The 13,592-nt window shown below is 35.8% G+C and overlaps 1 protein-coding gene across 8 annotated transcripts in view; it reads right to left on the bottom strand.

Annotated features, from left to right (window-relative positions):
- The window catches only part of PHACTR1 (phosphatase and actin regulator 1), a 670,567-nt gene that overhangs the window by 291,266 nt on the left and 365,709 nt on the right, over positions 1 to 13,592 (bottom strand). The window lies entirely within an intron of this gene.

Genomic DNA, 13,592 nt, shown 5'->3' with positions numbered 1-13,592 from the left:
ATCCTACTTATAAAGGAGACCACAAAAAAGGAAAATCACTGGTTTAAGCATGATGTGAGTAGAATCCTGATTGATCTGTACCCAAAATTCTTGGGCAGGATTACTAGGATTATTCATTTAGACTTACAAATTGACTTGGGATAGGAGTGTCCCAGAGACCAGAATTATGACTCTACTTACCTGCTTCATAGTGGCAGCAAGGAGTTATAAGAATGTGGAGAAATTGGGGATAGTTAGCTTTGATTAGGAAAAAAAAATAAATGTGTATGTTCATGTAACTGCTCTAGAAAAGAGGTAATAATTGATTTTCATGTCCCCATGAGGTAGACTGAGGAACAATTGGCCAAATTACAGATAAGCAGATTTTGTTCCTTATATGGAAGAACCCCCTACAACTATCCAAATGTGGAATATACTGGCTCTTAAGGTAGTAAGTTTTCATCACTGGAGGGATTTAAATAGAGGCTGGATGATGAGACAGGATACCTGTTCAGGTAGGGATTCAGTTAGATTTTCCTGGCTAACTATGCCTTCTCCAACTCCTTTGCTAGCTCTTCATGGAATTCAAATCCATTCAATGAATCAATGAGTCAACAAACATAATTATTTAGCACCTACAATGTTCATTCCTCTATATCCCACTGTATCAAAGAATTTGAGAATCTAAGATTGTAGGAACAAAACATATCAACATATCATCCTTTTCTCCACTTTGACTTTACTTCCTTCTCAGATTACAGAGGACAAAAACACAAGATTCTTCCCCCTCACTCCTTCCTTTTTTGGTGGAGATGTGACATAGGGTGTTACAAAAACCTTCAGGGGAGTCATAAGAATAAAAACATTTGCAAACCAAATATTCCCAAAGCTCGGAACATAGAGATCTTGAATTTGAATCTTAAATCTGACATTAAATTAGTGGAAAATATAAAGTGGCAACAGGATTTCCTCACATTTAAGTTTCCCTTTATTTAACCCTTCCCTAAAAATGGCAACATTAGAGTAATAATAATAATAATAATAATAATAATAATAATAGATAGATAGATAGATAGATAGATAGATAGATAGATAGATAGGTGGCAAAGAGGATAGAATGCCAGTCCTAAAGACAGGAAGTCTCATTTTCCTGAGTTCAAATGTGGCCTCAGACACTTACTAGCTGTGTGATCCCTGGCAAGTCACTTAATCCTATTTGATTCAGTTTCCTCATCTGTCAAATGAGCTAAAAAAGGAAATGGCAATCCACTTCAGTATCTTACCCAAGAAAACTCTAAATGGGGTCATGAAGAGTCAGACATGACACAAATAACAATATCAACAACAATAATGCTTCCTATTAATGGGAGGTGCTTTGTATATTTGAAAACTGTTATACACACACATATTTCTAATTTGATCTTCACAACAAAATTCTTTTTTTTTTAAATCCTTACCTTTCATCTTGGAGTCAATACTGTGTATTGGCTTCAAGGCAGAAGAGTGGTAAGGGCTAGGCAATGGGGGTCAAGTGACTTGCCCAGGGTCACACAGCTGGGAAGTGTCTGAGGCCAGATTTGAACCTAGGACCTCCCATCTCTAGGCCTGGCTCTCAATCCACTGAGCCACCCAGCTGTCCCCACACAACAAAATTCTTAATGGTATGGATTGCTATCTAGAAACAAACCCCCCTAATGATCCCTAACAACACAGGCTCATCTTACTACTTATAACATTTGACTAAGGTCTTCTAACCAATATGTTGTAGGTCTTCCTTCTTCTTTTAATATTTTGTGGATACCAATGAAACACACAGATTCAATAATTCCTTGCTCCCATTACATAATCACCTGTCTCCCTTTCCTTCCTTAATGATGTCCTTTGTGCTTCTTGTCATGCACAAACCATTGTTAGTGATGTATATATATATATATATATATATATATATATATATATATATATAGCTTATGCCAGCTACAATACATCTTTCCATTTCCTCTTTGGGTCATCTACTATTTTCATTTTTTAAAGTCTGAGATGTTTTATGATTCAGAGTCAAATAATGTCATTAGGAGAAAATTGGTGTTAAAAAGATAGACTTTAGCTATCAGAAGGAAGCTTAGGATCATTGAAAATATTGTGTGATTGACCAAATGTGATCCAGCCTATGCTTTTCTCCTATTCAGTTCAACGCTCAACTCATTGTCCATCATCAAGGCCTTTTTCAGAAATAAATGCTGTAAGATCACTGCTTTTTCATAGCTTCTTAAGGGTCTAAATTGAATATATACTACAAGTATTATATATACTACAATATATACTACAAGTGCAATATATACTACAAGTATTATAATGTTCATGTTTGCAAATGAAGAAGCCTCAGTGCCAAACAGTGGTGGGTAATGGGAAACAGATTTGAATCTGTGGTTTGGAATTGAAACCTCTCTCTCTGGATACTCCCTCTTTACTGAGTTTTTGTGACACAATATTTTCCTTGTTCTTTTACTCCCTGTCTGGGCCTTCACAATCTTCTTGGCTGGCTTATCATAGAAACCAAGACTAGTCATTAGCAGCATGAGCTCTTGAGACTAGGGACTTTTTTACAATTTCTGATTCAAAGTAGGCATTTAACAAATGCTAGCTGTGACATAATCAACAAACATTAATGAAAAGCCTGCTATTTTCATTCTTCTACATCCCACTATTTTCCTAGAATTTTATAACATTAAAAGCCATTAGAATCAACTAGTCCACCTGACTCAAGTGTCAGATTAATTTATTCTCTCATCATTCTCTCATCATCTTCATTCAGCAAAGATTTAATTGTCTGCACAAAGATGAAGTCCCTGTTCAGTAAATTTTTCAAGGAGACCTGAGGAAAAAGGCATAGGAATACAAAAGCATAGGCCTTGCCCTTGAGAAGCTTACACTCAAGCAGGATTTATAAGAGATGCACACAAATATACCAGAGGGTTTAGGTGACTTAGCAGAACAGGATCACTGATTTAGATCTGATGGTATATTAGAGGTATCTATCCACCAATAAACAAACAACTATTATTTGCCTACTTTGTCCTCCCTCCCTCCCTCCCTTCCTCTTTTCCTTAATTCCTTCCTTCCTTCCTTCCTTCCTTCCTTCTTCCTTCCTTCCTTCCTTCCTTCCTTCCTTCCTTCCTTCCTTCCTTCCTTCCTTCCTTCCTTCCTTCCTTCCTTCCTTCCTTCCTTCCTTCCTTCCTTCCTTCCTTCCTTCCTTCCTTCCTTCCTTCCTTCCCTCCTTTCCTTTCTTTCTTCTTACATCTATACCATGATGGCCCAGAACCTGCATAAGTATTATTTGCAAACCATAAGTCCAACTCAAATAATGCAACCCTTAATTTTCCTCCACCAGAAATCATTTCTTGAGGAAATAGATATCATAGACAGTAATACAGATTATATATCCCTCATCACTTAGCCTTTAAAAATGTTAGCCTTAGTCACTAATTTCAAGCTGATTCTGAAAGACAAATATAGATTGCACAATCGCCCAGAGAATTGGCTCTGAAGGTGTTGAAACGAAACTGCCCAGGAGAGACTAGTTGTGACTTAGACAAGAAATGGTGTCACTGAGCTAGGGAAATCAGCCTTAAAGAATCTTACAGATTTCCCCTGACATTCCAAATCATACAGGCTCCCAACACAATTGGGTAGCAAGAATGATAGAGGAAGGCAATAGCAAAAAATATGGGTAGACAGTGATCACTGTTTGTAAAGGGATCTGAACATGCAACAGAAATCCTGAGCTTCATAAAAGATCTCTTTGGGAATAGTCATGGAACAGAGTAAGTCAGATTAGGAAAGGCTAAAATCTGTACTAAATTTTCCACTCAGAATAGTGCAAAATGGCATAAAGAATAATGTGTACAATTGAAATTGGCAAATTCCTTAACTAGTGTTATGTGTTGAATAAAAATGGAATTATTGAATTTTGTGGAGCTTGCGGGTATGGCCAGGAACAGTGGTGTCCATTTCACAAATGTCCCTGGTTTAAGATGTGCCTTATGTGTGGATTGAGAAGATATCTAAAATCCAGCTAAATTGTTCTTCTAGCTTTTCTACACATGACACCCCACATCTCTTCTCCATATATTGCAATCGGCTGTTCCCCCATTCCTAGCATGCACTCCCTTGTCACTTAAACCCCTTGGAATTTCTGATTTCCTTTAAAACTCAGCACAAGCATCACTTTCTCTTTGGAGTCTTCCAAGTTTTCCTATGTGCTAATGCTATCTCCCTATTCTCATGCTGTCTCCTTTATTTGAAATAAGCTCCTTGAGGGCAGGGACTATATTCTGTTTTCTTCCTATAATTTTCAAATTTACTAATAATCTCTTAATTGCCAAATATGGCATTTTTTTTCAGCCCTTATCCTTCTGGACTTATCTGCTTGCTGCATTTGATACTGCTGACCAACTTCTCCTCCTAGGCATTCATTTCCCTGTATTTTTGTGACTCCAAACTCTCCTGATTTTTCCTCTTACCTGTCCAACCTATGCCTTTTCAAACTTCTTTGCTGACTCACTACCTATATCACATAATATAATTGTGAGTGTTCCTCAACATTCTATCCTTGTTCCTCTTCTCTTTTCTCTCTATACTCTCTGTTTTCAAAACCTTGTCTCTGTACTGAATTTCATGCTGAATCACCAATTCCTTATAGAATATTTCAAATTGAATGCTCTGAAGACACCCCAAACTCAACATGTCCAAAATTGAACTTGTTAATTTTCCCCTGAAACTTCCTCCTCTTCTAAATTTCTCTATTTCTGTCAAAAGTACTATAATATTTCAAGTTTCTCAAGTTCATCATCTCAACATTATTCTGGACTCCTTAGTCTCTCACCCCACATACTCAATCAATTGCCACATTTTGCTGTTCCTACCTCTACAACTTCTCTTTCACATGGTCCTTTCCCATAGCAGCTGCCACATTAGGTTCACCTCTTATCTAGATTCTCAATACCTTCCTAATTGGTCTCCCTCCTCCAATGTTCACCATTGTAGTCCATCCTACACACTTCTGCCAAAATAATTATCCTTAGGGTACAGATCTGACCATGACTCATCTACTCAATCAACCCTAGGGGCTTCCTATTGCCTCCAGGATAAAATACAGAGTTCTCTGTTTAGCATTTAAAGCCCTGTACAAACTGGTCCCAACCTATCTTTCCAGCTTCACTGGATATTACTCTCCCTCTTGTCCTCTATGATTCAGCCAAACTGGCCTTTTCTCTGTTGCTCACACATCCATCCTAAGTGACAAAAATGTACTGCCTCCTTACCTGATCTTGGCAGAATTTCTCTTCCTTTAAGATTCAAGCTAAAGCATTTGCTACCATATGAAGCTTTTCCCGTTTCCCTTATAGGTACTACTCTCTCTATCCAGGACAACCTTATGTTTCATCTTATGAGTATTTAATTTTTATTAATTTTTACTTATGCTGCATATATGTATTTGTTGTCTCCTTCCTTAGAATCTTAGCTCCTTCCAAGTTGAGATTGTTTCATTCTTTGTATTCATATCTTCAGTGCCTGGCATCATGTGTAGACATTGTAGGCACACAAGAGTTGTTGATCATTAATATATCGATAAGCACAGCACCTGGCACCATACCTAGAACATAGTAAATACTGTCCAACTGACTACCCTGACTCTTAGGGCAGAGAACCCAACAGTATTGATGCAGAAGTACTAAGGCTATGGTGACCTCCTGTAACCCAGAATAGGCTATGCTATCAGTCTGTTCAGACTTACCAGACCTGGGTGAAACATGCCTCCAGAAACCATCACTTCTCTGCTGTTCTATCATATAGACTGGCTCCCTGCCTAATCCCAGCATTTCAAATGACTCCATCATTAAGGTAGAAAAAATTCTGACCCACTCAAGTTTCATCAACCTATCCAGCTGCCCCTCCTGAGTATATAAAACCCTTATTGTAATTCTCCTCTTTGGACAGTCCTGTACTTGGGTGCAGTGTGGTGTCCTGGCTCATGGTCTCAATTAAAGATGCCTTTTTTTAATACATGAGTTCATTTTTTTTTGTATTGACAATAGTTAAGTGCTTAGTAATTGCTTTTTCAAAAACCCTTACCACTACCAAGGTAGAAGAAGCAATAAGGAATAGGCAATTGTGGAGAATGACTTGCCCAGGGTCACATAGCTAAGAAGTGTCTGAAGCTAAATTTGAACCCAGGACCTCTAGTTTCCAGGATTTGATGGATTCTTAATTGCCTAATTCATATTAAGCTTAATTTTGTGGGCTGCCTCAAATCCATTTGGATGTAGATGAGATTCCATTCGAAATATACATTCAGCTCACATTTATCTGGCAAGGAAAAACCTGATTAGATTTCTGCCCAGTTTCCGGTTATCTTCATATCCCTTCTGTCTATGCCCTTGAGCCTTCTCTGATTATGGAGCCTGACTGTATGCCTAATTATCTCCCATACCACTTCAGCTCAAGTCATCACCTCTCTTGGTTTGCTCTGTTCCATTATTGCACACAACCTGTTGATTCTCTTCTTGAAAGGCAAACCTGTACCCTTGACTCTTGCTTAAATGAGGATGTTAAAATCCTCAGGCTTCTACAAATTTCCCTGGCTTTAATTGCCCTAGGAAGGAACCCAATCTGTGATTGCTTTCACTAAATTCAAGCAAATGTCTTAGGTTGCTTTTTCCTAAATCTCAGTCAGCTCTTTCCTCTGTGACTCTTGCCTCTTTCGCAATTAGAAACAAAAATAAGGAACAAAGATCACGGATCTGTACATACTAGTCTTTTTCTGCAGCCTTTCCCCCTCCCTCTAGTCAAGAATTATAGAGAATTGTCTCTGTCTCCTTCTCTCTGTCATTGTCTCTATCTGCCTGTCCATCTCTTCCACTTGACTTGTATTTTGAAACCCAGGGAAGCATAAAATTCCATTTTCAATTAGTTCTGCAAACAATTATTTAATGTTCATTAAGGGTAAGCAGTGTCCAGCCAATGTTTAAACATTTCAGCAAGTTTCTCTTCTTCATATTTGTATGATATTAATTTTTTAAGAAGTTGACTCAGGACACAAAACTGCATTTAAATTTAAAAATACATTAAAATGAAAAAATGATTTCTTCAAAATCCTTTTTTCCCTATTCCTTACCCAAATCACTTTGGACATATCTGGGAAAGAGAAAAGATGGGATACTACTCAGTTTGAAGCATCTTGCCCCCTCCTCTGAAAATCAAAATAAATATTGACTGTCAAAAGACAATTACTTTTCCCAGCCAGGCATAATCCTGTATGGAAGTGAGAATTAAGGAATGAAATTCAAAGCCTAACCTCCTCCCCTTAAGCAGGAAGATGCACCTTGTACTTTTTTTTGTTTACAATGATAATTATAGCATTTTTGAGAAAAATGTCTCCAATTAAAATAATTTTTCATGGACTGTTTTTACTTATTAACTCATTATATTTCTATGTTTAGTATGTTATCCCTCAAAAGATGTGCTCTTTTTTAAAAACTCAAATTGGTATAAGATTAGAATATTAAAAGTTATGTTGACTCAATGACTCACTGTTCCCAGGCAAGCTGGTCAATCAATGTTGGGGAAAGGATTAACTCATTCTGTAGCTTTGTATTCCCTGAGATTTGTCATGAAGGCAAGTCCCATTTCCTTACCTGTTTGGGAAATGTGGTATTGGATCTACCTGGCCCAACCTCCTTTGTTGATGTAGGCCTATCCAAATTGTCTTATAAAAAAGCTGGTCCACCTTGCTGATCCCCACTAATCAGCCCATTAAAATGTTGCTACTTTGAATTACATTTAATAAGAACCTTTTAATTTTCCTTGTCCCGAGTTTTAATTAGAGTAAAAGCCCAAAAGAAAGAATTTTATTTTCAATAAAATGGTAGCACTTTACATTCCAATTTTTATTTTCAGTTAAATTTATTACCTTGAAATTAAAAAGTGGCCAATAGAAATTTTCAAATAGACATATTTGTAATTAATATTCAGTGCCTTTCAGTATAATGCATCACTTGTATGAGATAGAGTTAGAAAGGTGAGTGACTGCTCTAGTCAGTAATACATTTCATGAGTATTTAGTATACTAAATTCTCCATCATTTTTATTACTTTACTATATGATTCATCTCTCTATGGCTCCCAAAATGAACAGAAGCAAGATTGATAGCTTCTTAAACTTTTTATTTTCTTTAGTTGAATTAAATAATTTCTGCATCTCTATTCTTCACTTTCCTGGAGTGGTTGCAGTATGGATTCTCCTGTTATTCAATGAGTTGTAGCCAAAAAATTGTATTTTCTTTTCATACTTCTTATCAAGGTTTACTAAGTACTTATCACATAGGCATTCTACCATAGGAACTGAATCTTATTCGTCTAATGGAAGGTTGGGTCATAAGCTGTCCATCAGGCAAATAAAGGAGTTGACAGAGTTGGTTTTATTATGCATGTGAAGTCAACAGGAAACATCATTTCATGGGACATTTGGTAATTTCATATAATAGGATTTATAATAAGTATTTGTGAAAAAGGCCACCATGAAAATTGATGTAATCTATGCATCAGCCTCTGTTGCAGAGGACAAAGAAAAGTAAATTGATGAAGAATTTATTTTGCTGTTCAGTTGTTTTTCAGTTGTGTCTAACTCTCTGTGACTCCATTTGGATTTTCCTTGGCAAAGATATTGGAGTGGTTTTCTATCTCCAGTTCATTTTACAGGTGAGAAAACTGAGGCAAATAGGATTATTAAGTCATTTGTCTAAGGTCACAAAGTTAGTACATGTTTAAGGACAAGTTTCATCTCAGGTCTTCCTGACTCCAGATCTATCCACTCTGCCACCTAGCAACCAACCTCCAAATGAAATCATCATGTCTTTTTGATAGTTGGTGGCTTTGATGCAAAGCCCTGAAGTACGCCAAAATACTGAAAAAAGTAGATTGGGAAATGTGAATTAGAAAAAGAAGTGAGAGAAGCCAAAGACCTTCAAGAAAGCACAAAACTCTTATGCCTATATGATCATTTTCATCAAGAAAGGAGGGGGAAAGGGGAAGAAATAGTATCAAATAACATCTCAAAAATGGTTATGTTTTAGCAGACATTACATGGCTCCTTACTGATGTTAAAGCCACTCATAAATCAGCAATTATTGTGTGAATAGATCATTGACTTGTTAGAGCAAAAGACTCAATTTATACAAAGCTAGAAGAACTGAAAAAAGGAATGGCAGAAAATTAAGACAATTCTATTCTGATCTTTTAAAACAAATTAGTAATGTAACAATGGGATATTTGTAGATGTACCCAATTATTATAAATTCATATGAAAGTTTTACCTATGAAGATTAGTTGCTAAAATGAAGAGACCCAAGAGCTTAAGATAAGTCCAGTAAACAAAGGTAGCAACTAAGGGAAATACTACCTTAGAATGTTAATTTGTTTGTAAAATCTTACAGAAAAGGAGACTATAATCAATATCACTTCATGACATAGAAGCAGAGGTGAGAAAGAAAGGAATTAAAGGAAAAGACCACACTAAGCTGACTCATCCTAAGGACATTTAGGAATGAGGCAGTAAAGAGAAGAATGGGTGGGTAAAAGTGAAAAATATGAAAAAATATCAGAATAGTAAAATGAACTTTAAAAACCATCAAAAGAGGAGCTACTACACATGAACTCTAGCATCACAATCCCAGATGTGTTTGTTGAAGGGGTAGAAATGGTACTGAAGATAATTAAATATCGGAAAAGGTGTTGTATTCGACTCAGAATGCCAGTAGAGGTCTGTGTTACAGGCAACACAGCTGTGAAGATGTTGAATTGATTTTTCAACATGTCTGAAGGAAAAGATTATATACCAAAAGTATTGGGAAAATATTTGACTATTTATACTAAAGAATAATAACAGAGAACATCAATAGCGATTGATCTATATGCCTACTTTCCCATTTTTATAATAATAATCTACATTTGTATTGAAAGCATACTTGATGAATGTACTAGTAATATGGGCAGGTTTTCACATATGATATGTCTTTCACATATGACAATCCATCTCTAAGCTATAAGCATCTTCTCTGGTTGTTCTTAATCCCCAGAAATACTCTTCCTTTCTTCACCTATGGAATTTCCTTGATTTCTTTTAAATTCCAACTAAAATCCTATCTTTCACAGGAAGTCTTTCTCAATCCCTCTTAATTCAAGTGCTTTCTCTGTTAATTATTTCAGATATATGTGTGTGTGTGTGTGTGTGTGTGTGTGTGTGTGTGTCTTTTTGTTTGTATATTGTCTCCCTCATTAGACTGTAAACTCCTTGAGGGCAGGGACTCTGTTTTGCCTCTTTTTGTATTCCCAGTGCTTACCATAATGTCTGGTCCATAAGAGCTGTCTATTGTCTATTGATTGATTTATTCTACAGAAGAACTTATCTTTACAATCATACAACTGTCTAAAAGGAATAGTGAGTACAAGATTCCATTGCATTTGAAGAGGTTTGAGATTTTTTGGGGGGAGTGGTTGATTTGGTAGAATAAAAATGATATCTTAAATGCTCACCTCTAGCAAGTATTTTCTAAATAATGTCAAAATTCTGTAAGATTCTATGAAAGAGATAGAGATAATCTCGTTTGACTCTCTGATCATTAAAATCTAGCAAAACAGGGAGATGCATGCATTTCAAAAATTTCCCACTATCAGAGGAGGGGATACCCAGGGTAGAGTTCAAGTAAGAAACATCTTGCAGCATTATAGTGATTGATTGTATCCAGTTCCTTTACCCTACAGAGCTTTATGAATAATATTTTTAACCATGCAAAAGACTTTGGCTTAGCTATTCTATGCAGGAAAAAAGCAAATGGATAAAGAACTCCTACCATCCAGACTATGATATTTTGGATCAAAAAACTAGGGACTTAGTTCATCTATTAATATATACAGGATGTCCCCAAAATCTTAGTTCATTAAGATTTGAGCAGGGGCACTCTATATATTTAATATAGTCACCTCAAATAGACAATGGATAACGTTCAGAATTGAATAGCAGGAGAGGAGAATGACCTATTTTTAGAAATTTGCAAAGTTCCCTTAATGACCACAAAAGTCTTCCCAAAATACTCAACTTTTAAATACAAACATTCTTCTCTTTTTGATGTGAAACTATAAGCTTATATCTCATGGAGTTTGGCATATAATGAGTACCTAATGAATAATCTTTTAATAATCATTTATTCATTCATATATATAACCATTAATTTATGAATATCCATAAGAGGGAAATTAGAAGATGCTTGGGGGGAGGTATAAGTAAGTTATAGCTCATTAGAAGCAAAAATAATTAGAAAGAAGAAACAGAGTATAAAATTTTAAAGAGAAAAAAATGTATTTCTCTTATGTTGAGACATCCAATGTACTTTGTAAGTATCTGATGATGCCGATAAAAATGTGGAAGATCCCCAAAATATTCAGTGGATTTTTGGGAGGACATGAACAAAAGGCATGTTGGATGATAATGATGATGATAATGATAATAATAAATAGCATTTATATAACTTTAAGGTTTATAGCTATATAAATATCTATTCATGCTGTGAGGCAGGTGCCCATTAGGCCCATTTTACAGATGAGGAAATAGAGCCTAAGAGAAGTCAAATGATTTACTCAGGGTGATTCACTTAATACATGTCTGAGGCAGGCTTTGGACTCAGAATTCCTGATTCCAAGTTCAACACTCTCTCTTAGCTGTCTAAGCAAAAGGCAGACATGGATGCTTTATGATCTCCATCTTTAGAGAGAATACTCATATTGATGTGATCCCTAATCATTTGAGTCTGTTTATCATGTATCTAAGGTAGGTATGAGGTATAGTAGATAGAATGCTGGGCCAGAAGTCAGGAAGACTCATCTTGCTGCATTGAAGTCCAGCCTCAGACACTTTCTAACTGTGTAACCCTGTGCAAGTCACTTAACCCTGTTTGCCTCAGTTCCTCATTTATAAAATGAGTTGGAGAAGGATATAGCAAAATACTCCAGTATCTTAACCAGGAAAACTCCAAATTGGGTTATGAAGAGTTGGACACATCTGAAACAACTGAACAACATAAACCATGTATCTAGCACTCTTTGAGGCACTTTGGAGAATCTAAAAAATCATAAAATATTATCTTTGTCTTCAAATAAACTATGATTTAGTTTACAAATGTAGGCAATATGGAAGAAGGACAATGCTGGCTTCTGTGTTCAGAGGACCTGGGTTGATGCCTCATCTCTGACCTGTACTTTATTTGTAAAACCTGGGCAAATCATCTCATCTAATACTATGGCTCTAAGTGCTAAAGCTTTAAGTTTCTGATTCGATGCTGACCAGCTGATGATGTTTTATCACCTAGGAGCTCTGTTACCTGTGAAATTAGGGGCCCAACACCTATCCCTACCCCAAATATTTTGAAAAAAAAATGAATTCAATTTTATGATGGCATGTTATAGCTAGAATTCTGAGAATGGATTATATTGATTGACTCTATGATGGACATGAGGTTTGACCTGAACACTGAATGACTGAGACAAGCAGGAAGTAGTTGGGAAGTACATTCCAAAAAACCCAAGCAGCAACTGTTTTAACCTTAAAAAAATAAGGCCTTTTGGATCACCTTAATTCAACTAGGAAACCACATATAATTCTGAAATAGCTGAGTAATTTAAAAAATAATGACATATATACATTATAGGTAGATTCTGCTATATAGAAACAAATTCTTTGAAACTTGATAATAATTAGAAAAATCAAGGCAAGAAATGGGTTGGGAGGACAGGAAATTAAATTTACAAAATGATTCTCCACAAAAACATGACTCATGTTACCAAAAAATTCAGTTAATATTCATGTTCTGGAAAAAAATGTGAAAAATGAAGTTGGCTTCTTGTACCTAAAAAAAGAGAAAAATATTCCTTTTCAGGAGCATGCTAAAGTGGATTTATGCTTGGTTTGGTGCCATGTTAAAGTTTTTCCTTTAGCACTTTGTTGCTCTAACTGCCCAATGATGTGCATAAAAAGGTCAATTACCCAGAAGAATATGAAATAAATATCTTTTTCAGGTTGAATTTTCTACGGTAAAACAAAACAACTTCTATCTTTTAAAAAACTGTAAACAAATTGAACAAAAAGAGAAGAGTAATTAGAATGTGCCCATCATACAATCCTACATGGTAGGCATTCAATAAATATTTGATTAAAAAATTCCTCCCTTTTGTTGACTTTTAAATGGAGGTTGCCTGACTTTTGCTGTGTCTATTCACAAATCATTTAAGAGTTAGAAATAACGTAGCCAGTCCTTTATTATAGGTTTTCATATTGTTTCATGTCATCATGCTTTTATATTTGTTGAAGTGTTCTTCAAAGAAATTTAAAGTTATTACTTGTTATGTTTTGGCTTCTTCACTTGCCTTAAAAACACATTTTCTTGTTTTTTCCCTTTTCTTTTCTCTTCCATAAACACTTTTGATACTGGAAAAAATGAACTCAGTCTAGAAGTTATGCTAGGGAGATGGAGTAAGGGTAGGTGTTGTCTTTACCTGCTGAAGGTA

The sequence above is a fragment of the Monodelphis domestica genome, chromosome 3 (genome assembly GCF_027887165.1).
Source record: "Monodelphis domestica isolate mMonDom1 chromosome 3, mMonDom1.pri, whole genome shotgun sequence".
NCBI classification, from domain to species: Eukaryota; Metazoa; Chordata; class Mammalia; order Didelphimorphia; family Didelphidae; genus Monodelphis; species Monodelphis domestica.
This window is presented reverse-complemented; position numbering and strand designations above follow the sequence as displayed.